Source organism: Pseudophryne corroboree, unplaced genomic scaffold (assembly GCF_028390025.1).
Source record: "Pseudophryne corroboree isolate aPseCor3 unplaced genomic scaffold, aPseCor3.hap2 scaffold_345, whole genome shotgun sequence".
Taxonomy (NCBI): Eukaryota; Metazoa; Chordata; class Amphibia; order Anura; family Myobatrachidae; genus Pseudophryne; species Pseudophryne corroboree.
The window spans coordinates 229,846-254,223 of NW_026970008.1; the positions used below are offsets into that span (position 1 = coordinate 229,846).

At 35.0% G+C, this 24,378-nt stretch overlaps 5 non-coding genes across 5 annotated transcripts; all 5 read right to left on the reverse strand.

Annotated features, from left to right (window-relative positions):
• Positions 1-516: 516 nt before the first annotated feature.
• On the reverse strand, positions 517-590 carry TRNAN-AUU (transfer RNA asparagine (anticodon AUU)). The gene has a single exon. It is a non-coding gene; the product is annotated as a tRNA-Asn (tRNA).
• Positions 591-4,021: 3,431 nt separating this feature from the next.
• TRNAN-AUU (transfer RNA asparagine (anticodon AUU)) lies at positions 4,022-4,095 on the reverse strand. The gene has a single exon. It is a non-coding gene; the product is annotated as a tRNA-Asn (tRNA).
• A 2,269-nt stretch (positions 4,096-6,364) lies between these two features.
• Positions 6,365-6,438, reverse strand: TRNAN-AUU (transfer RNA asparagine (anticodon AUU)). The gene has a single exon. It is a non-coding gene; the product is annotated as a tRNA-Asn (tRNA).
• A 6,927-nt stretch (positions 6,439-13,365) lies between these two features.
• TRNAN-AUU (transfer RNA asparagine (anticodon AUU)) lies at positions 13,366-13,439 on the reverse strand. The gene has a single exon. It is a non-coding gene; the product is annotated as a tRNA-Asn (tRNA).
• Positions 13,440-16,867: 3,428 nt separating this feature from the next.
• On the reverse strand, positions 16,868-16,941 carry TRNAN-AUU (transfer RNA asparagine (anticodon AUU)). Its single transcript has one exon. It is a non-coding gene; the product is annotated as a tRNA-Asn (tRNA).
• Between the last annotated feature and the right edge of the window lie 7,437 nt (positions 16,942-24,378).

A 24,378-nucleotide genomic window follows, 5' to 3' on the forward strand; every position in this document is an offset into this window, starting at 1 on the left:
ATTTTCTTAATTCCTTACCTGTGTGCTAATTAGATATCACCTTGTTTTCACATTAAACAGACTTCCACATGAGAAAGCAGCAAGGATGCAGTGGCGTTAATGTTTCCTGGTGTCAACCTGTATTATTTCAGTAGACATTGAAATGAGGATGCATCTTGCTGCCTTTCCAATGAAGCAAGTTTAATTTAGTAATAGGTGAAAAACCATCCTTACAAAGGTGTTAATCAGAGACTTGGCTTTGTGGACACTTTTCAGAGAACAAATTTGTTAGCATAAAAATATAGCCAGAAAATAAAGAGCTGTTTAATCACTCGATTGGATTTTTCTGCCAGCATATTTTTTTTCTCTGCAACCCACTGCTAAATTGTGCTTCCTAGCTGTTTTTTATAAAATCACTGAATCAAATCTAACTCTGATTACATCAGAGAAGGCCATGTACCCTACACCATAAGAGGGGGTTTGAAATTTTGACTTGTCTACTTAAATATCACCAAAATCTGATCACAAGTTTAATTACGTCCCTGGGTGGGATTGAACCACCAACCTTTTGGTTAATAGCCAAACACACTAACCGATTGCGCCACAGAGACACTTTGCAAAAAGTGCATACTGACAAAGGCTAATAAGCATACATCTAGAACGTTTCCTAGAAAAACATTAAAAAATCAATAATCTGGAGAGTTTTTGTAAGATGTTTCTTCCATCAACCAACGAATAAACACATTGGTACTTTCCCATGATGAGTGAGTGCTTCAGGATCTCTTGCACTTACATGTGCAGCAGAGTACAGCAATGGAAGCATGCTGGGCCCATAACCCAGAGGTAGGCAGATTGAAACTATCCTCTGCTATATGCATTTTTTTGTTTGTTAATTAAAGTAATCCAAAACTGGGATTGATATTTTGGCTCTTTTATTTTTACTTAAAGTACAATAACTTTTACCATTTTAATTTGTTTTAATAGTATATTGACAGTATTGTTTTCTTTCAAAAATCCACTTAATTTTCTTTACCCTATTATTAAAATGGTAATTGACAAAAACAAACTACATTGTCACCAGAAGAGCAATACAAAATGTACAAGTGATATATTAAAATCATCTTTCCAGCTTGAATTTCAATGATGCATTGGGGCAACGATTTTGTGAGAAACATCTTCACCCTTAAAAAAAGATTTTCTTAATTCCTTACCTGTGTGCTAATTAGATATCACCTTGTTTTCACATTAAACAGACTTCCACATGAGAAAGCAGCAAGGATGCAGTGGCGTTAATGTTTCCTGGTGTCAACCTGTATTATTTCAGTAGACATTGAAATGAGGATGCATCTTGCTGCCTTTCCAATGAAGCAAGTTTAATTTAGTAATAGGTGAAAAACCATCCCTACAAAGGTGTTAATCAGAGACTTGGCTTTGTGGACACTTTTCAGAGAACAAATTTGTTAGCATAAAAATAAAGCCAGAAAATAAAGAGCTGTTTAATCACTCAATTGGATTTTTCTGCCAGCTTATTTTTTTTCTTTGCAACCCACTGCTAAATTGTGCTTCCTAGCTGTTTTTATAAAATCACTGAATCAAATCTGATTACATCAGAGAAGGCCAGGTACCCTACACCATAACAGGGGGTTTGAAATTTTGACTTGTCTACTTAAAGATCACCAAAATCTGATAACAAGGTCAATTAGGTCCCTGGGTGGGATTGAACCACCAACCTTTTGGTTAATAGCCGTACATACTAACCGATTGCGCCACAGAGACACTTTGCAAAAGTCCATACTGACAAAGGCTAATAAGCATTCATCTAAAACGTTTCCTAGAAAAACTTTAAAAAGTCAATAATCTGGAGAGTTTTTGTAAGATGTTTCTTCCATCAGCCAACGAAGAAACACATTGGTAGTTTCCCATGATGAGTGAGTGCTTCAGGATCTCTTGCACTTACATGTGCAGCAGAGTACTGCAATGGAAGCATGCTGGGCCCATAACCCAGAGGTAGGCAGATTGAAACTATCCTCTGCTATATGCATTTTTTTTTGTTAATTAAAGTAATCCAAAACTGGGATTGATATTTTGTCTCTTTTATTTTTACTTAAAGTACAATAACTTTTACCATTTTAATTTGTTTTAATAGTATATTGACAGTATTGTTTTCTTTCAAAAATCCACTTCATTTTCTTTACCCTATTATTAAAATGGTAATTGACAAAAACAAACTACATTGTCACCAGAAGAGCAATACAAAATGTACAAGTGATATATTAAAATCATCTTTCCAGCTTGAATTTCAATGATGCATTGGGTCAACAAATTTGTGAGAAACATCTTCACCCTTAAATAAAGATTTTCTTAATTCCTTACCTGTGTGCTAATTAGATATCACCTTGTTTTCACATTAAACAGACTTCCACATGAGAAAGCAGCAAGGAAGCAGTGGCGTTAATGTTTCCTGGTGTCAACTTGTATTATTTCAGTAGACATTGAAATGAGGATGCATCTTGCTGCCTTTCCAATGAAGCAAGTTTAATTTAGTAATAGGTGAAAAACCATCCTTACAAAGGTGTTAATCAGAGACTTGGCTTTGTGGACACTTTTCAGAGAACAAATTTGTTAGCATAAAAATAAAGCCAGAAAATGAAGAGCTGTTTAATCACTCGATTGGATTTTTCTGCCAGCATATTTTTTTTCTCTGCAACCCACTGCTAAATTGTGCTTCCTGGCTGTTTTTTTATAAAATCACTGAATCAAATCTAACTCTGATTACATCAGAGAAGGCCATGTACCCTACACCATAAGAGGGGGTTTGAAATTTTGACTTGTCTACTTAAATATCACCAAAATCTGATCACAAGTTTAATTACGTCCCTGGGTGGGATTGAACCACCAACCTTTTGGTTAATAGCCGAACACACTAACCGATTGCGCCACAGAGACACTTTGCAAAAAGTGCATACTGACAAAGGCTAATAAGCATACATCTAGAACGTTTCCTAGAAAAACATTAAAAAATCAATAATCTGGAGAGTTTTTGTAAGATGTTTCTTCCATCAACCAACGAATAAACACATTGGTACTTTCCCATGATGAGTGAGTGCTTCAGGATCTCTTGCACTTACATGTGCAGCAGAGTACAGCAATGGAAGCATGCTGGGCCCATAACCCAGAGGTAGGCAGATTGAAACTATCCTCTGCTATATGCATTTTTTTTTGTTAATTAAAGTAATCCAAAACTGGGATTGATATTTTGTCTCTTTTATTTTTACTTAAAGTACAATAACTTTTACCATTTTAATTTGTTTTAATAGCATATTGACAGTATTGTTTTCTTTCAAAAATCCACTTCATTTTCTTTACCCTATTATTAAAATGGTAATTGACAAAAACAAACTACATTGTCACCAGAAGAGCAATACAAAATGGACAAGTGATATATTAAAATCATCTTTCCAGCTTGAATTTCAATGATGCATTGGGTCAACAAATTTGTGAGAAACATCTTCACCCTTAAATAAAGATTTTCTTAATTCCTTACCTGTGTGCTAATTAGATATCACCTTGTTTTCACATTAAACAGACTTCCACATGAGAAAGCAGCAAGGAAGCAGTGGCGTTAATGTTTCCTGGTGTCAACCTGTATTATTTCAGTAGACATTGAAATGAGGATGCATCTTGCTGCCTTTCCAATGAAGCAAGTTTAATTTAGTAATAGGTGAAAAACCATCCTTACAAAGGTGTTAATATGAGACTTGGCTTTGTGGACACTTTTCAGAGAACAAATTTGTTAGCATAAAAATAAAGCCAGAAAATAAAGAGCTGTTTAATCACTCGATTGGATTTTTCTGCCAGCATATTTTTTTTCTCTGCAACCCACTGCTAAATTGTGCTTCCTAGCTGTTTTTTATAAAATCACTGAATCAAATCTAACTCTGATTACATCAGAGAAGGCCATGTACCCTACACCATAAGAGGGGGTTTGAAATTTTGACTTGTCTACTTAAATATCACCAAAATCTGATCACAAGTTTAATTACGTCCCTGGGTGGGATTGAACCACCAACCTTTTGGTTAATAGCCAAACACACTAACCGATTGCGCCACAGAGACACTTTGCAAAAAGTGCATACTGACAAAGGCTAATAAGCATACATCTAGAACGTTTCCTAGAAAAACATTAAAAAGTCAATAATCTGGAGAGTTTTTGTAAGATGTTTCTTCCATCAACCAACGAATAAACACATTGGTACTTTCCCATGATGAGTGAGTGCTTCAGGATCTCTTGCACTTACATGTGCAGCAGAGTACAGCAATGGAAGCATGCTGGGCCCATAACCCAGAGGTAGGCAGATTGAAACTATCCTCTGCTATATGCATTTTTTTGTTTGTTAATTAAAGTAATCCAAAACTGGGATTGATATTTTGGCTCTTTTATTTTTACTTAAAGTACAATAACTTTTACCATTTTAATTTGTTTTAATAGTATATTGACAGTATTGTTTTCTTTCAAAAATCCACTTAATTTTCTTTACCCTATTATTAAAATGGTAATTGACAAAAACAAACTACATTGTCACCAGAAGAGCAATACAAAATGTACAAGTGATATATTAAAATCATCTTTCCAGCTTGAATTTCAATGATGCATTGGGGCAACGATTTTGTGAGAAACATCTTCACCCTTAAAAAAAGATTTTCTTAATTCCTTACCTGTGTGCTAATTAGATATCACCTTGTTTTCACATTAAACAGACTTCCACATGAGAAAGCAGCAAGGATGCAGTGGCGTTAATGTTTCCAGGTGTCAACCTGTATTATTTCAGTAGACATTGAAATGAGGATGCATCTTGCTGCCTTTCCAATGAGGCAAGTTTAATTTAGTAATAGGTGAAAAACCATCCTTACAAAGGTGTTAATCAGAGACTTGGCTTTGTGGACACTTTTCAGAGAACAAATTTGTTAGCATAAAAATAAAGCCAGAAAATGAAGAGCTGTTTAATCACTCGATTGGATTTTTCTGCCAGCATATTTTTTTTCTCTGCAACCCACTGCTAAATTGTGCTTCCTGGCTGTTTTTTTATAAAATCACTGAATCAAATCTAACTCTGATTACATCAGAGAAGGCCATGTACCCTACACCATAAGAGGGGGTTTGAAATTTTGACTTGTCTACTTAAATATCACCAAAATCTGATCACAAGTTTAATTACGTCCCTGGGTGGGATTGAACCACCAACCTTTTGGTTAATAGCCGAACACACTAACCGATTGCGCCACAGAGACACTTTGCAAAAAGTGCATACTGACAAAGGCTAATAAGCATACATCTAGAACGTTTCCTAGAAAAACATTAAAAAATCAATAATCTGGAGAGTTTTTGTAAGATGTTTCTTCCATCAACCAACGAATAAACACATTGGTACTTTCCCATGATGAGTGAGTGCTTCAGGATCTCTTGCACTTACATGTGCAGCAGAGTACAGCAATGGAAGCATGCTGGGCCCATAACCCAGAGGTAGGCAGATTGAAACTATCCTCTGCTATATGCATTTTTTTTTGTTAATTAAAGTAATCCAAAACTGGGATTGATATTTTGTCTCTTTTATTTTTACTTAAAGTACAATAACTTTTACCATTTTAATTTGTTTTAATAGTATATTGACAGTATTGTTTTCTTTCAAAAATCCACTTCATTTTCTTTACCCTATTATTAAAATGGTAATTGACAAAAACAAACTACATTGTCACCAGAAGAGCAATACAAAATGGACAAGTGATATATTAAAATCATCTTTCCAGCTTGAATTTCAATGATGCATTGGGTCAACAAATTTGTGAGAAACATCTTCACCCTTAAATAAAGATTTTCTTAATTCCTTACCTGTGTGCTAATTAGATATCACCTTGTTTTCACATTAAACAGACTTCCACATGAGAAAGCAGCAAGGAAGCAGTGGCGTTAATGTTTCCTGGTGTCAACCTGTATTATTTCAGTAGACATTGAAATGAGGATGCATCTTGCTGCCTTTCCAATGAAGCAAGTTTAATTTAGTAATAGGTGAAAAACCATCCTTACAAAGGTGTTAATATGAGACTTGGCTTTGTGGACACTTTTCAGAGAACAAATTTGTTAGCATAAAAATAAAGCCAGAAAATAAAGAGCTGTTTAATCACTCGATTGGATTTTTCTGCCAGCATATTTTTTTTCTCTGCAACCCACTGCTAAATTGTGCTTCCTAGCTGTTTTTTATAAAATCACTGAATCAAATCTAACTCTGATTACATCAGAGAAGGCCATGTACCCTACACCATAAGAGGGGGTTTGAAATTTTGACTTGTCTACTTAAATATCACCAAAATCTGATCACAAGTTTAATTACGTCCCTGGGTGGGATTGAACCACCAACCTTTTGGTTAATAGCCAAACACACTAACCGATTGCGCCACAGAGACACTTTGCAAAAAGTGCATACTGACAAAGGCTAATAAGCATACATCTAGAACGTTTCCTAGAAAAACATTAAAAAGTCAATAATCTGGAGAGTTTTTGTAAGATGTTTCTTCCATCAACCAACGAATAAACACATTGGTACTTTCCCATGATGAGTGAGTGCTTCAGGATCTCTTGCACTTACATGTGCAGCAGAGTACAGCAATGGAAGCATGCTGGGCCCATAACCCAGAGGTAGGCAGATTGAAACTATCCTCTGCTATATGCATTTTTTTGTTTGTTAATTAAAGTAATCCAAAACTGGGATTGATATTTTGGCTCTTTTATTTTTACTTAAAGTACAATAACTTTTACCATTTTAATTTGTTTTAATAGTATATTGACAGTATTGTTTTCTTTCAAAAATCCACTTAATTTTCTTTACCCTATTATTAAAATGGTAATTGACAAAAACAAACTACATTGTCACCAGAAGAGCAATACAAAATGTACAAGTGATATATTAAAATCATCTTTCCAGCTTGAATTTCAATGATGCATTGGGGCAACGATTTTGTGAGAAACATCTTCACCCTTAAAAAAAGATTTTCTTAATTCCTTACCTGTGTGCTAATTAGATATCACCTTGTTTTCACATTAAACAGACTTCCACATGAGAAAGCAGCAAGGATGCAGTGGCGTTAATGTTTCCTGGTGTCAACCTGTATTATTTCAGTAGACATTGAAATGAGGATGCATCTTGCTGCCTTTCCAATGAGGCAAGTTTAATTTAGTAATAGGTGAAAAACCATCCTTACAAAGGTGTTAATCAGACTTGGCTTTGTGGACACTTTTCAGAGAACAAATTTGTTAGCATAAAAATAAAGCCAGAAAATAAAGAGCTGTTTAATCACTCAATTGGATTTTTCTGCCAGCATATTTTTTTTCTCTGCAACCCACTGCTAAATTGTGCTTCCTAGCTGTTTTTATAAAATCACTGAATCAAATCTGATTACATCAGAGAAGGCCAGGTACCCTACACCATAACAGGGGGTTTGAAATTTTGACTTGTCTACTTAAAGATCACCAAAATCTGATAACAAGGTCAATTAGGTCCCTGGGTGGGATTGAACCACCAACCTTTTGGTTAATAGCCGTACATACTAACCGATTGCGCCACAGAGACACTTTGCAAAAGTCCATACTGACAAAGGCTAATAAGCATTCATCTAAAACGTTTCCTAGAAAAACTTTAAAAAGTCAATAATCTGGAGAGTTTTTGTAAGATGTTTCTTCCATCAGCCAACGAAGAAACACATTGGTAGTTTCCCATGATGAGTGAGTGCTTCAGGATCTCTTGCACTTACATGTGCAGCAGAGTACTGCAATGGAAGCATGCTGGGCCCATAACCCAGAGGTAGGCAGATTGAAACTATCCTCTGCTATATGCATTTTTTTTTGTTAATTAAAGTAATCCAAAACTGGGATTGATATTTTGTCTCTTTTATTTTTACTTAAAGTACAATAACTTTTACCATTTTAATTTGTTTTAATAGTATATTGACAGTATTGTTTTCTTTCAAAAATCCACTTCATTTTCTTTACCCTATTATTAAAATGGTAATTGACAAAAACAAACTACATTGTCACCAGAAGAGCAATACAAAATGTACAAGTGATATATTAAAATCATCTTTCCAGCTTGAATTTCAATGATGCATTGGGTCAACAAATTTGTGAGAAACATCTTCACCCTTAAATAAAGATTTTCTTAATTCCTTACCTGTGTGCTAATTAGATATCACCTTGTTTTCACATTAAACAGACTTCCACATGAGAAAGCAGCAAGGAAGCAGTGGCGTTAATGTTTCCTGGTGTCAACTTGTATTATTTCAGTAGACATTGAAATGAGGATGCATCTTGCTGCCTTTCCAATGAAGCAAGTTTAATTTAGTAATAGGTGAAAAACCATCCTTACAAAGGTGTTAATCAGAGACTTGGCTTTGTGGACACTTTTCAGAGAACAAATTTGTTAGCATAAAAATAAAGCCAGAAAATGAAGAGCTGTTTAATCACTCGATTGGATTTTTCTGCCAGCATATTTTTTTTCTCTGCAACCCACTGCTAAATTGTGCTTCCTGGCTGTTTTTTTATAAAATCACTGAATCAAATCTAACTCTGATTACATCAGAGAAGGCCAGGTACCCTACACCATAACAGGGGGTTTGAAATTTTGACTTGTCTACTTAAAGATCACCAAAATCTGATAACAAGGTCAATTAGGTCCCTGGGTGGGATTGAACCACCAACCTTTTGGTTAATAGCCGTACATACTAACTGATTGCGCCACAGAGACACTTTGCAAAAGTCCATACTGACAAAGGCTAATAAGCATTCATCTAAAACGTTTCCTAGAAAAACTTTAAAAAGTCAATAATCTGGAGAGTTTTTGTAAGATGTTTCTTCCATCAACCAACGAAGAAACACATTGGTAGTTTCCCATGATGAGTGAATGCTTCAGGATCTCTTGCACTTACATGTGCAGCAGAGTACTGCAATGGAAGCACGCTGGGCCCATAACCCAGAGGTAGGCAGATTGAAACTATCCTCTGCTATATGCATTTTTTTTTGTTAATTAAAGTAATCCAAAACTGGGATTGATATTTTGTCTCTTTTATTTTTACTTAAAGTACAATAACTTTTACCATTTTAATTTGTTTTAATAGTATATTGACAGTATTGTTTTCTTTCAAAAATCCACTTCATTTTCTTTACCCTATTATTAAAATGGTAATTGACAAAAACAAACTACATTGTCACCAGAAGAGCAATACAAAATGTACAAGTGATATATTAAAATCATCTTTCCAGCTTGAATTTCAATGATGCATTGGGTCAACAAATTTGTGAGAAACATCTTCACCCTTAAATAAAGATTTTCTTAATTCCTTACCTGTGTGCTAATTAGATATCACCTTGTTTTCACATTAAACAGACTTCCACATGAGAAAGCAGCAAGGAAGCAGTGGCGTTAATGTTTCCTGATGTCAACTTGTATTATTTCAGTAGACATTGAAATGAGGATGCATCTTGCTGCCTTTCCAATGAAGCAAGTTTAATTTAGTAATAGGTGAAAAACCATCCTTACAAAGGTGTTAATCAGAGACTTGGCTTTGTGGACACTTTTCAGAGAACAAATTTGTTAGCATAAAAATAAAGCCAGAAAATGAAGAGCTGTTTAATCACTCGATTGGATTTTTCTGCCAGCATATTTTTTTTCTCTGCAACCCACTGCTAAATTGTGCTTCCTGGCTGTTTTTTTATAAAATCACTGAATCAAATCTAACTCTGATTACATCAGAGAAGGCCAGGTACCCTACACCATAACAGGGGGTTTGAAATTTTGACTTGTCTACTTAAAGATCACCAAAATCTGATAACAAGGTCAATTAGGTCCCTGGGTGGGATTGAACCACCAACCTTTTGGTTAATAGCCGTACATACTAACTGATTGCGCCACAGAGACACTTTGCAAAAGTCCATACTGACAAAGGCTAATAAGCATTCATCTAAAACGTTTCCTAGAAAAACTTTAAAAAGTCAATAATCTGGAGAGTTTTTGTAAGATGTTTCTTCCATCAACCAACGAAGAAACACATTGGTAGTTTCCCATGATGAGTGAATGCTTCAGGATCTCTTGCACTTACATGTGCAGCAGAGTACTGCAATGGAAGCATGCTGGGCCCATAACCCAGAGGTAGGCAGATTGAAACTATCCTCTGCTATATGCATTTTTTTTTGTTAATTAAAGTAATCCAAAACTGGGATTGATATTTTGTCTCTTTTATTTTTACTTAAAGTACAATAACTTTTACCATTTTAATTTGTTTTAATAGTATATTGACAGTATTGTTTTCTTTCAAAAATCCACTTCATTTTCTTTACCCTATTATTAAAATGGTAATTGACAAAAACAAACTACATTGTCACCAGAAGAGCAATACAAAATGTACAAGTGATATATTAAAATCATCTTTCCAGCTTGAATTTCAATGATGCATTGGGTCAACAAATTTGTGAGAAACATCTTCACCCTTAAATAAAGATTTTCTTAATTCCTTACCTGTGTGCTAATTAGATATCACCTTGTTTTCACATTAAACAGACTTCCACATGAGAAAGCAGCAAGGAAGCAGTGGCGTTAATGTTTCCTGGTGTCAACTTGTATTATTTCAGTAGACATTGAAATGAGGATGCATCTTGCTGCCTTTCCAATGAGGCAAGTTTAATTTAGTAATAGGTGAAAAACCATCCTTACAAAGGTGTTAATCAGACTTGGCTTTGTGGACACTTTTCAGAGAACAAATTTGTTAGCATAAAAATAAAGCCAGAAAATGAAGAGCTGTTTAATCACTCGATTGGATTTTTCTGCCAGCATATTTTTTTTCTCTGCAACCCACTGCTAAATTGTGCTTCCTAGCTGTTTTTTATAAAATCACTGAATCAAATCTAACTCTGATTACATCAGAGAAGGCCATGTACCCTACACCATAAGAGGGGGTTTGAAATTTTGACTTGTCTACTTAAATATCACCAAAATCTGATCACAAGTTTAATTACGTCCCTGGGTGGGATTGAACCACCAACCTTTTGGTTAATAGCCGAACACACTAACCGATTGCGCCACAGAGACACTTTGCAAAAAGTGCATACTGACAAATGCTAATAAGCATACATCTAGAACGTTTCCTAGAAAAACATTAAAAAATCAATAATCTGGAGAGTTTTTGTAAGATGTTTCTTCAATCAACCAACGAATAAACACATTGGTACTTTCCCATGATGAGTGAGTGCTTCAGGATCTCTTGCACTTACATGTGCAGCAGAGTACAGCAATGGAAGCATGCTGGGCCCATAACCCAGAGGTAGGCAGATTGAAACTATCCTCTGCTATATGCATTTTTTTGTTTGTTAATTAAAGTAATCCAAAACTGGGATTGATATTTTGGCTCTTTTATTTTTACTTAAAGTACAATAACTTTTACCATTTTAATTTGTTTTAATAGTATATTGACAGTATTGTTTTCTTTCAAAAATCCACTTAATTTTCTTTACCCTATTATTAAAATGGTAATTGACAAAAACAAACTACATTGTCACCTGAAGAGCAATACAAAATGTACAAGTGATATATTAAAATCATCTTTCCAGCTTGAATTTCAATGATGCATTGGGGCAACGATTTTGTGAGAAACATCTTCACCCTTAAAAAAAGATTTTCTTAATTCCTTACCTGTGTGCTAATTAGATATCACCTTGTTTTCACATAAAACAGACTTCCACATGAGAAAGCAGCAAGGATGCAGTGGCGTTAATGTTTCCTGGTGTCAACCTGTATTATTTCAGTAGACATTGAAATGAGGATGCATCTTGCTGCCTTTCCAATGAAGCAAGTTTAATTTAGTAATAGGTGAAAAACCATCCCTACAAAGGTGTTAATCAGAGACTTGGCTTTGTGGACACTTTTCAGAGAACAAATTTGTTAGCATAAAAATATAGCCAGAAAATAAAGAGCTGTTTAATCACTCAATTGGATTTTTCTGCCAGCATATTTTTTTTCTCTGCAACCCACTGCTAAATTGTGCTTCCTAGCTGTTTTTATAAAATCACTGAATCAAATCTGATTACATCAGAGAAGGCCAGGTACCCTACACCATAACAGGGGGTTTGAAATTTTGACTTGTCTACTTAAAGATCACCAAAATCTGATAACAAGGTCAATTAGGTCCCTGGGTGGGATTGAACCACCAACCTTTTGGTTAATAGCCGTACATACTAACTGATTGCGCCACATAGACACTTTGCAAAAGTCCGTACTGACAAAGGCTAATAAGCATTCATCTAAAACGTTTCCTAGAAAAACTTTAAAAAGTCAATAATCTGGAGAGTTTTTGTAAGATGTTTCTTCCATCAACCAACGAAGAAACACATTGGTACTTTCCCATGATGAGTGAGTGCTTCAGGATCTCTTGCACTTACATGTGCAGCAGAGTACTGCAATGGAAGCATGCTGGACCCATAACCCAGAGGTAGGCAGATTGAAACTATCCTTTGCTATATGCATTTTTTTTGTTAATTTAAGTAATCAAAACTGGGATTGATATTTTTGCTCTTTTATTTTTACTTAAAGTACAATAACTTTTACCATTTTAATTTGTTTTAATAGTATATTGACAGTATAGTTTTCTTTCAAAAATCCACTTAATTTTCTTTACCCTGTTATTAAAATGGTAATTGACAAAAAAAACTACATTGTCACCAGAAGAGCAATACAAAATGTACAAGTGATATATTAAAATCATCTTTCCAGCTTGAATTTCAATGATGCATTGGGGCAACAATTTTGTGAGAAACATCTTCACCCTTAAATAAAGATTTTCTTAATTCCTTACCTGTGTGCTAATTAGATATCACCTTGTTTTCACATTAAACAGACTTCCACATGAGAAAGCAGCAAGGATGCAGTGGCGTTAATGTTTCCTGGTGTCAACCTGTATTATTTCAGTAGACATTGAAATGAGGATGCATCTTGCTGCCTTTCCAATGAAGCAAGTTTAATTTAGTAATAGGTGAAAAACCATCCTTACAAAGGTGTTAATCAGAGACTTGGCTTTGTGGACACTTTTCAGAGAACAAATTTGTTAGCATAAAAATAAAGCCAGAAAATAAAGAGCTGTTTAATCACTCGATTGGATTTTTCTGCCAGCATATTTTTTTTCTCTGCAACCCACTGCTAAATTGTGCTTCCTAGCTGTTTTTTATAAAATCACTGAATCAAATCTAACTCTGATTACATCAGAGAAGGCCATGTACCCTACACCATAAGAGGGGGTTTGAAATTTTGACTTGTCTACTTAAATATCACCAAAATCTGATCACAAGTTTAATTACATCCCTGGGTGGGATTGAACCACCAACCTTTTGGTTAATAGCCAAACACACTAACCGATTGCGCCACAGAGACACTTTGCAAAAAGTGCATACTGACAAAGGCTAATAAGCATACATCTAGAACGTTTCCTAGAAAAACATTAAAAAATCAATAATCTGGAGAGTTTTTGTAAGATGTTTCTTCCATCAACCAACGAATAAACACATTGGTACTTTCCCATGATGAGTGAGTGCTTCAGGATCTCTTGCACTTACATGTGCAGCAGAGTACAGCAATGGAAGCATGCTGGGCCCATAACCCAGAGGTAGGCAGATTGAAACTATCCTCTGCTATATGCATTTTTTTGTTTGTTAATTAAAGTAATCCAAAACTGGGATTGATATTTTGGCTCTTTTATTTTTACTTAAAGTACAATAACTTTTACCATTTTAATTTGTTTTAATAGTATATTGACAGTATTGTTTTCTTTCAAAAATCCACTTAATTTTCTTTACCCTATTATTAAAATGGTAATTGACAAAAACAAACTACATTGTCACCAGAAGAGCAATACAAAATGTACAAGTGATATATTAAAATCATCTTTCCAGCTTGAATTTCAATGATGCATTGGGGCAACGATTTTGTGAGAAACATCTTCACCCTTAAAAAAAGATTTTCTTAATTCCTTACCTGTGTGCTAATTAGATATCACCTTGTTTTCACATTAAACAGACTTCCACATGAGAAAGCAGCAAGGATGCAGTGGCGTTAATGTTTCCTGGTGTCAACCTGTATTATTTCAGTAGACATTGAAATGAGGATGCATCTTGCTGCCTTTCCAATGAAGCAAGTTTAATTTAGTAATAGGTGAAAAACCATCCCTACAAAGGTGTTAATCAGAGACTTGGCTTTGTGGACACTTTTCAGAGAACAAATTTGTTAGCATAAAAATAAAGCCAGAAAATAAAGAGCTGTTTAATCACTCAATTGGATTTTTCTGCCAGCATATTTTTTTTCTCTGCAACCCACTGCTAAATTGTGCTTCCTAGCTGTTTTTATAAAATCACTGAATCAAATCTGATTACATCAGAGAAGGCCAGGTACCCTACACCATAACAGGGGGTTTGAAATTTTGACTTGTCTACTTAAAGATCACCAAAATCTGATAACAAGGTCAATTAGGTCCCTGGGTGGGATTGAACCACCAACCTTTTGGTTAATAGCCGTACATACTAACCGATTGCGCCACAGAGACACTTTGCAAAAGTCCATACTGACAAAGGCTAATAAGCATTCATCTAAAACGTTTCCTAGAAAAACTTTAAAAAGTCAATAATCTGGAGAGTTTTTGTAAGATGTTTCTTCCATCAGCCAACGAAGAAACACATTGGTAGTTTCCCATGATGAGTGAGTGCTTCAGGATCTCTTGCACTTACATGTGCAGCAGAGTACTGCAATGGAAGCATGCTGGGCCCATAACCCAGAGGTAGGCAGATTGAAACTATCCTCTGCTATATGCATTTTTTTTTGTTAATTAAAGTAATCCAAAACTGGGATTGATATTTTGTCTCTTTTAATTTTACTTAAAGTACAATAACTTTTACCATTTTAATTTGTTTTAATAGTATATTGACAGTATTGTTTTCTTTCAAAAATCCACTTCATTTTCTTTACCCTATTATTAAAATGGTAATTGACAAAAACAAACTACATTGTCACCAGAAGAGCAATACAAAATGTACAAGTGATATATTAAAATCATCTTTCCAGCTTGAATTTCAATGATGCATTGGGTCAACAAATTTGTGAGAAACATCTTCACCCTTAAATAAAGATTTTCTTAATTCCTTACCTGTGTGCTAATTAGATATCACCTTGTTTTCACATTAAACAGACTTCCACATGAGAAAGCAGCAAGGAAGCAGTGGCGTTAATGATTCCTGGTGTCAACTTGTATTATTTCAGTAGACATTGAAATGAGGATGCATCTTGCTGCCTTTCCAATGAGGCAAGTTTAATTTAGTAATAGGTGAAAAACCATCCTTACAAAGGTGTTAATCAGACTTGGCTTTGTGGACACTTTTCAGAGAACAAATTTGTTAGCATAAAAATAAAGCCAGAAAATGAAGAGCTGTTTAATCACTCGATTGGATTTTTCTGCCAGCATATTTTTTTTCTCTGCAACCCACTGCTAAATTGTGCTTCCTAGCTGTTTTTTATAAAATCACTGAATCAAATTTAACTCTGATTACATCAGAGAAGGCCAAGTACCCTACACCATAAGAGGGGGTTTGAAATTTTGACTTGTCTACTTAAATATCACCAAAATCTGATCACAAGTTTAATTACGTCCCTGGGTGGGATTGAACCACCAACCTTTTGGTTAATAGCCGAACACACTAACCGATTGCGCCACAGAGACACTTTGCAAAAAGGGCATACTGACAAATGCTAATAAGCATACATCTAGAACGTTTCCTAGAAAAACATTAAAAAATCAATAATCTGGAGAGTTTTTGTAAGATGTTTCTTCAATCAACCAACGAATAAACACATTGGTACTTTCCCATGATGAGTGAGTGCTTCAGGATCTCTTGCACTTACATGTGCAGCAGAGTACTGCAATGGAAGCATGCTGGGCCCATAACCCAGAGGTAGGCAGATTGAAACTATCCTCTGCTATATGCATTTTTTTTTGTTAATTAAAGTAATCCAAAACTGGGATTGATATTTTGTCTCTTTTATTTTTACTTAAAGTACAATAACTTTTACCATTTTAATTTGTTTTAATAGTATATTGACAGTATTGTTTTCTTTCAAAAATCCACTTCATTTTCTTTACCCTATTATTAAAATGGTAATTGACAAAAACAAACTACATTGTCACCAGAAGAGCAATACAAAATGGACAAGTGATATATTAAAATCATCTTTCCAGCTTGAATTTCAATGATGCATTGGGTCAACAAATTTGTGAGAAACATCTTCACCCTTAAATAAAGATTTTCTTAATTCCTTACCTGTGTGCTAATTAGATATCACCTTGTTTTCACATTAAACAGACTTCCACATGAGAAAGCAGCAAGGAAGCAGTGGCGTTAATGTTTCCTGGTGTCAACCTGTATTATTTCAGTAGACATTGAAATGAGGATGCATCTTGCTGCCTTTCCAATGAAGCAAGTTTAATTTAGTAATAGGTGAAAAACCATCCTTACAAAGGTGTTAATATGAGACTTGGCTTTGTGGACACTTTTCAGAGAACAAATTTGTTAGCATAAAAATAAAGCCAGAAAATAAAGAGCTGTTTAATCACTCGATTGGATTTTTCTGCCAGCATATTTTTTTTCTCTGCAACCCACTGCTAAATTGTGCTTCCTAGCTGTTTTTTATAAAATCACTGAATCAAATCTAACTCTGATTACATCAGAGAAGGCCATGTACCCTACACCATAAGAGGGGGTTTGAAATTTTGACTTGTCTACTTAAATATCACCAAAATCTGATCACAAGTTTAATTACGTCCCTGGGTGGGATTGAACCACCAACCTTTTGGTTAATAGCCAAACACACTAACCGATTGCGCCACAGAGACACTTTGCAAAAAGTGCATACTGACAAAGGCTAATAAGCATACATCTAGAACGTTTCCTAGAAAAACATTAAAAAATCAATAATCTGGAGAGTTTTTGTAAGATGTTTCTTCCATCAACCAACGAATAAACACATTGGTACTTTCCCATGATGAGTGAGTGCTTCAGGATCTCTTGCACTTACATGTGCAGCAGAGTACAGCAATGGAAGCATGCTGGGCCCATAACCCAGAGGTAGGCAGATTGAAACTATCCTCTGCTATATGCATTTTTTTGTTTGTTAATTAAAGTAATCCAAAACTGGGATTGATATTTTGGCTCTTTTATTTTTACTTAAAGTACAATAACTTTTACCATTTTAATTTGTTTTAATAGTATATTGACAGTATTGTTTTCTTTCAAAAATCCACTTAAATTTCTTTACCCTATTATTAAAATGGTAATTGACAAAAACAAACTACATTGTCACCAGAAGAGCAATACAAAATGTACAAGTGATATATTAAAATCATCTTTCCAGCTTGAATTTCAATGATGCATTGGGGCAACGATTTTGTGAGAAACATCTTCACCCTTAAAAAAAGATTTTCTTAATTCCTTACCTGTGTGCTAATTAGATATCACCTTGTTTTCACATTAAACAGACTTCCACATGAGAAAGCAGCAAGGATGCAGTGGCGTTAATGTTTCCTGGTGTCAACCTGTATTATTTCAGTAGACATTGAAATGAGGATGCATCTTGCTGCCTTTCCAATGAAGCAAGTTTAATTTAGTAATAGGTGAAAAACCATCCCTACAAAGGTGTTAATCAGAGACTTGGCTTTGTGGACACTTTTCAGAGAACAAATTTGTTAGCATAAAAATAAAGCCAGAAAATAAAGAGCTGTTTAATCACTCAATTGGATTTTTCTGCCAGCATATTTTTTTTCTCTGCAACCCACTGCTAAATTGTGCTTCCTAGCTGTTTTTATAAAATCACTGAATCAAATCTGATTACATCAGAGAAGGCCAGGTACCCTACACCATAACAGGGGGTTTGAAATTTTGACTTGTCTACTTAAATATCACCAAAATCTGATCACAAGTTTAATTACGTCCCTGGGTGGGATTGAACCACCAACCTTTTGGTTAATAGCCGAACACACTAACCGATTGCGCCACAGAGACACTTTGCAAAAAGTGCATACTGACAAAGGCTAATAAGCATACATCTAGAACGTTTCCTAGAAAAACATTAAAAAATCAATAATCTGGAGAGTTTTTGTAAGATGTTTCTTCCATCAACCAACGAATAAACACATTGGTACTTTCCCATGATGAGTGAGTGCTTCAGGATCTCTTGCACTTACATGTGCAGCAGAGTACTGCAATGGAAGCATGCTGGGCCCATAACCCAGAGGTAGGCAGATTGAAACTATCCTCTGCTATATGCATTTTTTTTGTTAATTAAAGTAATCCAAAACTGGGATTGATATTTTGTCTCTTTTATTTTTACTTAAAGTACAATAACTTTTACCATTTTAATTTGTTTTAATAGTATATTGACAGTATTGTTTTCTTTCAAAAATCCACTTCATTTTCTTTACCCTATTATTAAAATGGTAATTGACAAAAACAAACTACATTGTCACCAGAAGAGCAATACAAAATGGACAAGTGATATATTAAAATCATCTTTCCAGCTTGAATTTCAATGATGCATTGGGTCAACAAATTTGTGAGAAACATCTTCACCCTTAAATAAAGATTTTCTTAATTCCTTACCTGTGTGCTAATTAGATATCACCTTGTTTTCACATTAAACAGACTTCCACATGAGAAAGCAGCAAGGAAGCAGTGGCGTTAATGTTTCCTGGTGTCAACTTGTATTATTTCAGTAGACATTGAAATGAGGATGCATATGCTGCCTTTCCAATGAAGCAAGTTTAATTTAGTAATATGTGAAAAACCATCCTTACAAAGGTGTTAATCAGAGACTTGGCTTTGTGGACACTTTTCAGAGAACAAATTTGTTAGCATAAAAATAAAGCCAGAAAATGAAGAGCTGTTTAATCACTCGATTGGATTTTTCTGCCAGCATATTTTTTTTCTCTGCAACCCACTGCTAAATTGTGCTTCCTAGCTGTTTTTTTTATAAAATCACTGAATCAAATCTAACTCTGATTACATCAGAGAAGGCCATGTACCCTACACCATAAGAGGGGGTTTGAAATTTTGACTTGTCTACTTAAATATCACCAAAATATGATCACAAGTTTAATTACGTCCCTGGGTGGGATTGAACCACCAACCTTTTGGTTAATAGCCGAACACACTAACCGATTGCGCCACAGAGACACTTTGCAAAAAGTGCATACTGACAAAGGCTAATAAGCATACATCTAGAACGTTTCCTAGAAAAACATTAAAAAATCAATAATCTGGAGAGTTTTTGTAAGATGTTTCTTCCATCAACCAACGAATAAACACATTGGTACTTTCCCATGATGAGTGAGTGCTTCAGGATCTCTTGCACTTACATGTGCAGCAGAGTACTGCAATGGAAGCATGCTGGACCCATAACCCAGAGGTAGGCAGATTGAAACTATCCTTTGCTATATGCATTTTTTTTGTTAATTTAAGTAATCAAAACTGGGATTGATATTTTTGCTCTTTTATTTTTACTTAAAGTACAATAACTTTTACCATTTTAATTTGTTTTAATAGTATATTGACAGTATAGTTTTCTTTCAAAAATCCACTTAATTTTCTTTACCCTGTTATTAAAATGGTAATTGACAAAAAAAACTACATTGTCACCAGAAGAGCAATACAAAATGTACAAGTGATATATTAAAATCATCTTTCCAGCTTGAATTTCAATGATGCATTGGGGCAACAATTTTGTGAGAAACATCTTCACCCTTAAATAAAGATTTTCTTAATTCCTTACCTGTGTGCTAATTAGATATCACCTTGTTTTCACATTAAACAGACTTCCACATGAGAAAGCAGCAAGGATGCAGTGGCGTTAATGTTTCCTGGTGTCAACCTGTATTATTTCAGTAGACATTGAAATGAGGATGCATCTTGCTGCCTTTCCAATGAAGCAAGTTTAATTTAGTAATAGGTGAAAAACCATCCCTACAAAGGTGTTAATCAGAGACTTGGCTTTGTGGACACTTTTCAGAGAACAAATTTGTTAGCATAAAAATAAAGCTAGAAAATTAAGAGCTGTTTAATCACGCAATTTGATTTTTTTGCCAGCATATTTCTTTTTCTCTGCAACCCACTGCTAAATTGTGCTTCCTAGATGTTTTTATAAAATCACTGAATCAAATCTAACTCTGATTACATCAGAGAAGGCCAGGTACCCTACACCATAACAGGGGGTATGAAATTTGACTTGTCTACTTAAAGATCACCAAAATCTGATAACAAGGTCAATTACGTCCCTGGGTGGGATTGAACCACCAACCTTTTGGTTAATAGCCGTACACACTAACTGATTGCGCCACAGAGACACTTTGCAAAAGTACATACTGACAAAGGCTAATAAGCATTCATCTAAAACGTTTCCTAGAAAAACTTTAAAAAGTCAATAATCTGGAGAGTTTTTGTAAGATGTTTCTTCTATCAACCAACGAAGAAACACATTGGTACTTTCCCATGATGAGTGAGTGCTTCAGGATCTCTTGCACTTACATGTGCAGCAGAGTACTGCACAGGATCTCAAACTCGGTCCTCAGGACCCCACACAGTGCATGTTTTGCAGGTCTCCTCACAGAATCACAAGTGAAATAATTAGCTCCACCTGTGGACCTTTTAAAATGTGTCAGTGAGTAATTAATACACCTGTGCTCCTGCTGGGTTACCTGCAAAACATGCACTGTGTGGGGTCCTGAGGACCGAGTTTGAGAACCACTGGAGTACTGCAATGGAAGCATGCTGGGCCCATAACCCAGAGGTAGGCAGATTGAAACTATCCTCTGCTATATGCATTTTTTTGTTTGTTAATTAAAGTAATCCAAAACTGGGATTGATATTTTGGCTCTTTTATTTTTACTTAAAGTACAATAACTTTTACCATTTTAATTTGTTTTAATAGTATATTGACAGTATTGTTTTCTTTCAAAAATCCACTTAATTTTCTTTACCCTATTATTAAAATGGTAATTGACAAAAACAAACTACATTGTCACCAGAAGAGCAATACAAAATGTACAAGTGATATATTAAAATCATCTTTCCAGCTTGAATTTCAATGATGCATTGGGGCAACGATTTTGTGAGAAACATCTTCACCCTTAAATAAAGATTTTCTTAATTCCTTACCTGTGTGTTAATTAGATATCACCTTGTTTTCACATTAAACAGACTTCCACATGAGAAAGCAGCAAGGATGCAGTGGCGTTAATGTTTCCTGGTGTCAACCTGTATTATTTCAGTAGACATTGAAATGAGGATGCATCTTGCTGCCTTTCCAATGAAGCAAGTTTAATTTAGTAATAGGTGAAAAACCATCCTTACAAAGGTGTTAATCAGAGACTTGGCTTTGTGGACACTTTTCAGAGAACAAATTTGTTAGCATAAAAATAAAGCCAGAAAATAAAGAGCTGTTTAATCACTCAATTGGATTTTTCTGCCAGCATATTTGTTTTCTCTGCAACCCACTGCTAAATTGTGCTTCCTAGCTGTTTTTATAAAATCACTGAATCAAATCTAACTCTGATTACATCAGAGAAGGCCAGGTACCCTACACCATAACAGGGGGTTTGAAATTTTGACTTGTCTACTTAAAGATCACCAAAATCTGATAACAAGGTCAATTAGGTCCCTGGGTGGGATTGAACCACCAACCTTTTGGTTAACAGCCGTACATACTAACTGATTGCGCCACAGAGACACTTTGCAAAAGTCCATACTGACAAAGGCTAATAAGCATTCATCTAAAACGTTTCCTAGAAAAACTTTAAAAAGTCAATAATCTGGAGAGTTTTTGTAAGATGTTTCTTCCATCAACCAACGAAGAAACACATTGGTAGTTTCCCATGATGAGTGAATGCTTCAGGATCTCTTGCACTTACATGTGCAGCAGAGTACTGCAATGGAAGCATGCTGGGCCCATAACCCAGAGGTAGGCAGATTGAAACTATCCTCTGCTATATGCATTTTTTTTTTGTTAATTAAAGTAATCCAAAACTGGGATTGATATTTTGTCTCTTTTATTTTTACTTAAAGTACAATAACTTTTACCATTTTAATTTGTTTAATAGTATATTGACAGTATTGTTTTCTTTCAAAAATCCACTTCATTTTCTTTACCCTATTATTAAAATGGTAATTGACAAAAACAAACTACATTGTCACCAGAAGAGCAATACAAAATGTACAAGTGATATATTAAAATCATCTTTCCAGCTTGAATTTCAATGATGCATTGGGTCAACAAATTTGTGAGAAACATCTTCACCCTTAAATAAAGATTTTCTTAATTCCTTACCTGTGTGCTAATTAGATATCACCTTGTTTTCACATTAAACAGACTTCCACATGAGAAAGCAGCAAGGAAGCAGTGGCGTTAATGTTTCCTGGTGTCAACCTGTATTATTTCAGTAGACATTGAAATGAGGATGCATCTTGCTGCCTTTCCAATGAGGCAAGTTTAATTTAGTAATAGGTGAAAAACCATCCTTACAAAGGTGTTAATCAGACTTGGCTTTGTGGACACTTTTCAGAGAACAAATTTGTTAGCATAAAAATAAAGCCAGATAATGAAGAGCTGTTTAATCACTCGATTGGATTTTTCTGCCAGCATATTTTTTTTCTCTGCAACCCACTGCTAAATTGTGCTTCCTAGCTGTTTTTTATAAAATCACTGAATCAAATCTAACTCTGATTACATCAGAGAAGGCCATGTACCCTACACCATAAGAGGGGGTTTGAAATTTTGACTTGTCTACTTAAATATCACCAAAATCTGATCACAAGTTTAATTACGTCCCTGGGTGGGATTGAACCACCAACCTTTTGGTTAATAGCCGAACACACTAACCGATTGCGCCACAGAGACACTTTGCAAAAAGTGCATACTGACAAATGCTAATAAGCATACATCTAGAACGTTTCCTAGAAAAACATTAAAAAATCAATAATCTGGAGAGTTTTTGTAAGATGTTTCTTCCATCAACCAACGAATAAACACATTGGTACTTTCCCATGATGAGTGAGTGCTTCAGGATCTCTTGCACTTACATGTGCAGCAGAGTACAGCAATGGAAGCATGCTGGGCCCATAACCCAGAGGTAGGCAGATTGAAACTATCCTCTGCTATATGCATTTTTTTGTTTGTTAATTAAAGTAATCCAAAACTGGGATTGATATTTTGGCTCTTTTATTTTTACTTAAAGTACAATAACTTTTACCATTTTAATTTGTTTTAATAGTATATTGACAGTATTGTTTTCTTTCAAAAATCCACTTAATTTTCTTTACCCTATTATTAAAATGGTAATTGACAAAAACAAACTACATTGTCACCAGAAGAGCAATACAAAATGTACAAGTGATATATTAAAATCATCTTTCCAGCTTGAATTTCAATGATGCATAGGGGCAACGATTTTGTGAGAAACATCTTCACCCTTAAAAAAAAGATTTTCTTAATTCCTTACCTGTGTGCTAATTAGATATCACCTTGTTTTCACATTAAACAGACTTCCACATGAGAAAGCAGCAAGGATGCAGTGGCGTTAATGTTTCCTGGTGTCAACCTGTATTATTTCAGTAGACATTGAAATGAGGATGCATCTTGCTGCCTTTCCAATGAAGCAAGTTTAATTTAGTAATAGGTGAAAAACCATCCCTACAAAGGTGTTAATCAGAGACTTGGCTTTGTGGACACTTTTCAGAGAACAAATTTGTTAGCATAAAAATAAAGCCAGAAAATAAAGAGCTGTTTAATCACTCAATTGGATTTTTCTGCCAGCATATTTTTTTTCTCTGCAACCCACTGCTAAATTGTGCTTCCTAGCTGTTTTTATAAAATCACTGAATCAAATCTGATTACATCAGAGAAGGCCAGGTACCCTACACCATAACAGGGGGTTTGAAATTTTGACTTGTCTACTTAAAGATCACCAAAATCTGATAACAAGGTCAATTAGGTCCCTGGGTGGAATTGAACCACCAACCTTTTGGTTAATAGCCGTACATACTAACTGATTGCGCCACAGAGACACTTTGCAAAAGTCAGTACTGACAAAGGCTAATAAGCATTCATCTAAAACGTTTCCTAGAAAAACTTTAAAAAGTCAATAATCTGGAGAGTTTTTGTAAGATGTTTCTTCCATCAACCAACGAAGAAACACATTGGTAGTTTCCCATGATGAGTGAGTGCTTCAGGATCTCTTGCACTTACATGTGCAGCAGAGTACTGCAATGGAAGCATGCTGGGCCCA